Source organism: Meriones unguiculatus, assembly GCF_030254825.1.
Source record: "Meriones unguiculatus strain TT.TT164.6M chromosome Y unlocalized genomic scaffold, Bangor_MerUng_6.1 ChrY_unordered_Scaffold_25, whole genome shotgun sequence".
Taxonomy (NCBI): Eukaryota; Metazoa; Chordata; class Mammalia; order Rodentia; family Muridae; genus Meriones; species Meriones unguiculatus.
The window spans coordinates 18,933,519-18,938,405 of NW_026843710.1; positions in this window are offsets into that span (position 1 = coordinate 18,933,519).

The window sequence follows — 4,887 nt, forward strand, 5'->3', positions numbered from 1 at the left end:
CATATATTTTATATAATGGTTAATAAGAATCTGAATATAACCCTTGGCTAACATTGATCTGTAGTCCTTTTTTTTTCCTGTAAAAGAGCTTAAGCAAACATTTTGCATTGAAGAATCTCCAGCCTTTTTAAATGAATAAGAACATATTTTCTAGGTTTTTTTAACATGAATATATTTTAATAACTGCAGTTTTTCTTTAATTGTCTTAAACAACATGGCTTCATTTTACTTTGTAAACTTAATAAAATAAATACCAAGGTTTTTAATTTCCCCCAAAGGGTTGAGAAACTGTTTTAAGTTCTTTAGGTTGCCCAAGAGTTGCTATTTTTTTATTAATTACACTTTATTCATTTTTGTATCCCCCCATAAGCCCTTCCCTCCTCCCCCTTCCACTCCCACTCTACCTCCCCTTTCTGCATGCATGCTTCTCCCCACATCCACTGATGGGGGAGATCCTCCTCTCCTTTCTTCTGATCTTAGTCTATCAGATCACATCAGGAATGGCTGCATTGTCTTCTTCTGTGGCCTGGTAAGGCTGCTCCCCCCTCAGGGGGAGGTGATCAAAGAGCAGGCCAATCAGTTTATTATTATTATTATCACTACTATTATTATTTTGTAATTTTATTTTTTCTAATTCCCTTAGTAACTGAATTTCTTTCCTTTCAAATTGGACTTTCTCCCAGAGAACAGTAATATACCCCTGCAAATGTCCCACCATATCTCCTGCACATGTGGCAGGGAAAGCCATGGGAACAGTGGGCAGAGTAGGCAACTCTGAATAATGAGACTTGCCAGTTTCTTCCACTGACTCTGTTTCATCCTCATTATCTAGATCCTAAATTATTTTCTGCCTAATCACAGAAATCTGTTTGAGCTCCTTTATGAACTTTATATGTACTTTTGTTTCTGCCTGTTTCACTGCTCTAATTTTCCACAAATAACTCTTTAGCTTGTGAGATTCCTTTTCCCAAGTTTCCAAACTGATAGTACCTTCAACTGGCAACCAGGGACAAACTTCATTTACAAACTAAAGGGAATAAGGGCATTTCTTCCAATTTTTTGCTTTTATTAGCATTAGTTTAAAGTCCTCATTAACATGTCCCTGTTATTTTACTGCCCCATGATTTGCTGCCTGTCTACCTTTTCTTCTTCCATGTGATGGGCTGTCATCAGGACACACTTTTTTTCATAGGCCTCCTGAGCTCCCGAAACCAGTCTTTCTCATGTTGCCTTTTGATTTCAAAGTCCCTTGTTCAGGCATCAACTGACCTGTCCTGCAGACTATTCGAACAGCATCCATCTGAAACAGGGAGTGTAAATTGGGAGACAAAGACATGAAGAATGGAGACAAAACAGATTCCTGATCAAGTCTCAGTTTACTGAATGTACAAACAACACTAATAAAGCAAAGGGTACAAGTGAATTTTTTTCATAGTCGCAATACATCTGTGCCACCTGGCAAGGAATCCAGGAATTTACTTGATGTAACACAAAGTATGCTGTCAGGTTCCAAAGGTTGCAGGGAGCTTGCTTTCTATTTCTCAGGCTCAGAACACCCAGCATGCAGAGAGAGCCAAGGACAGACTCTGAGATATGGAACTTAGATGAGTCCAGCATTTGCCAAGGCCATGAGACAGAATTCCAATTACCAGACTCCTTTAGAAACCAGACAATTCCTGGAACTGGTCTGGCTGAAAGAGTGATCCATATCTGTAAAAGGAGAACTGAAGGGCAAGATATTATATATGACAGCTGGTTCTATTTCACACTAGTTGTGGCAACCCTCTATGAGCAGGTTTACCTTGGCTGACCTTGCTGGATGGGTAGCTCTATCCTACTCAGTGACCAATGAGCAAGTTTCCTTGTCCTGGGGTTTACACTTAAAATTGGACCATCAAGACAGAGAAATGAGTTGCATTATATACCTAGGATACAAGAGCAGCTGTGTTTCCTGCTGTGGTCCCCCAGAAAATCCATCTAAACCTAGTGTTAGTGCCAGGAATACTTGTTCAGAGGTGCCACCTGCACATGGGTAGTGACTAGGTCATAGCAAGGATTCTCTACTACATAATGAGATCCTGGAAAGAATGCCTTACAGAATAAAACTCTGCCCTCTTAATGGTATCTTTTTTTCATGTTAATAGTCATTGTAAAAGTTATCAACCCATCGCAGTTCAGAATCCACGTGGGTTCCATTGTAATAGGAACAGGAACTGTCTCTGACATGAACTTTTTGGCCTGCTTTTTAATTATCTCCCCTGATGGGGAAGCAGCATTACCAGGCCACAGAAGAAGACAACGCAGCCACTCCTGAGGAGACCTAATTGACTAGGATCAGAAAGAAGGAAAAGAAGTTGTCCCCCATTAGTGAACTTGGAGAGGGGCATGCATGCAGGGGGTCGAAGAAGGGAGGGATTGGGATGAGAGGAGGGAGAGAATCACAGTGGGGATACAAAGTGAATAAAGTGTAATTAATAAAGAAAAATACAATCTGATAAAAAAAAAGTTGTCAACATATTATTTTTATTAAATGGGAATTTCATATTACATATATTACCCTCCTTTTCTATTGCTCCCAGGTTCAAATTACTACCCATGTGTCACACTATATTTTTCTCTCTTTAAAATACATCAATTGAAGTAAGTGTTATTCTTATACTTATTGGAATATGATCAGTCTCAGGGCCAAGTCCCTTAAAGAAAACTGAGTTCATCATTACCACACACTGGCACCACTGCCAAGAAGAAGGCATCAGTTTTGAAGACCTCTTCTCTCAATCACCTTGTTCACAGATTTTTTTTTTATGTATATATTATGATTTGGTCATTTTGTATTCCTTCTGCTACCCACTCCATCTTCTCCTTCCTGTCCCACCAACCCTCCTCCTTCTCTCCCTTTTTCTAGTTCCCTTATAGGAGAGGTTCTCCTCCCCCTTCCATCTGACCCTAGCTTATCAGGTCTCATCAAGTGTGACTGCAACATCTTCCTCTGTGGCCTAATTCTCATGGCATTGTTCTCCTTGTGTCTACAATTCCATCTACTTTTGACACTTTTCATGCCTCCTCCCCTGCAGGTTTCCCAAAGCTCTTAGAGAAGGTAGAATTTCATGGGGAAATCCCATGTAGACCTGGGTTTTTAGGGTTTCATTCTGCATAATATCAGACTGTGGGTCTCTGCATGGAATCCCATTTGATGCAGAAAGAAGCATCTCTGGATACAAAAACATAGCACTGATCTATCAGTTCAGGGCAGAGAGCAACATATTTTTAATAACAACACCTTAGACTGCTTGAAAATTTCCATATGATGCCCTTGCCTAACAACTCAATTAACGACCACCCATTCCCCTTAGTGGAATACTGGTTTGGTCACAATAGATGGCCTATTGGAACTTCATCCTACACTAAAAGGAGACCTCCTAATAAGTGAAAACATACCATATTTAATTTAATTTTCTGCATTTTACTTCACACCCCAAATGATTTTTGTTGGTTCTGTCCATTTGCCTGAATATATATCCTGATGAGATTTTCTTAGCTGAATAATACTCTGTAATGGAAATATTCCACATTTTCCCCAAAGGAGATTGTCATTGCTGTTTTTTAGTCCTTGGAATTTGCTGGGAATTTAGTCATTTTTTTGAATGACAGACTATCACGATAACTATGTTCTTTTAGCCTAGAAGTCCCTCCATCTTCTTTCACTTCTGCTTGTTTTGAATTGCAATTTCTCTTGAAGCTCATCTGTTTACATGTTTAGTCCCCAGTGAGGAAATGTCTGTGAAGGGTTGTGAGGTATACCCTTTTTAAATAATATAATTTGTATTAGAGTTATATTATAGGAGGTTGATATGCCAATGAAAGTGACCAGACTAGAGTCTTTGTCTCTCAGTCTCTGTCACTTCATAAATTTTTATGTCAGCCTCAGTCTCTCTATTTCTGAATCAGTCTCTCTAACTCTTTCTCTATCTAAGGTTGGCCTTAAAAGCCTGCTTCAGTTCAATAAAATTTGACTCTTGACAAGTGCACATTTGCTTGAGTCCTTTATTTCTCCCACTCATCTTTTACAGGCTGCGACCCCCCTTGCCCCCACGAATAACTAAGTCCCGAAAGTGGGGGCAAAGTTGTGCCCAACATGGGGCTCGAGGTATGAGTCAAGTCGGAAAGGAAGAAGTCAAAGTATCACTATTTGCAGATGATATGATAGTATACCTGAGTGACCCCAAAAACTCTACCAGCGAACACCAACAGCTGATTAACACCTTCAACAAAGTGGCTGGATACAAAATTAACTCAAAAAAATCAGTAGCCTTCCTGTATACAAAGAAAACAAGGGCCGAAAAAGAAATTAGGGAAACAACACACTTCACAATAGCCACAAAAAACATAAAGCACCTTGGTGTGAACCTAACAAAGCAAAACAAAGACTTGTATGAAAAAAAATTTCCAGTCTCTGAAGAAATAATTAGAAGATATCAGAAGATGGAAAAATCTCCCATGCTCATGGCTTGGCAGGATTAACATAGTAAAAATGGCCATCTTACCAAAAGCAATCTACACATTCAATGCAATTCCCACCAAATTACCAACAGAATTCATAACAAAACTGGAAAAAAATCCTCACCTTCATATGGAGCAACAAGAAACACAGAATTGCTAAAACAATTCTCTACAGTAAAAGATCTTCAGGAGGTATCTCCATCTCTGATCTCAAACTGTACTATAGAGCAACAATACTAAAAACTGTATGGTACTGGCATATAAACAGACTGCTGGATCAATGGAATTGAATAGAAGAGCCTGACATAAATTCACACACTTCCTGAACAGAACACCAACAGCACAGGCTTTGAGAGCAACAATTAGTAAATGGGACCTCATGAAACT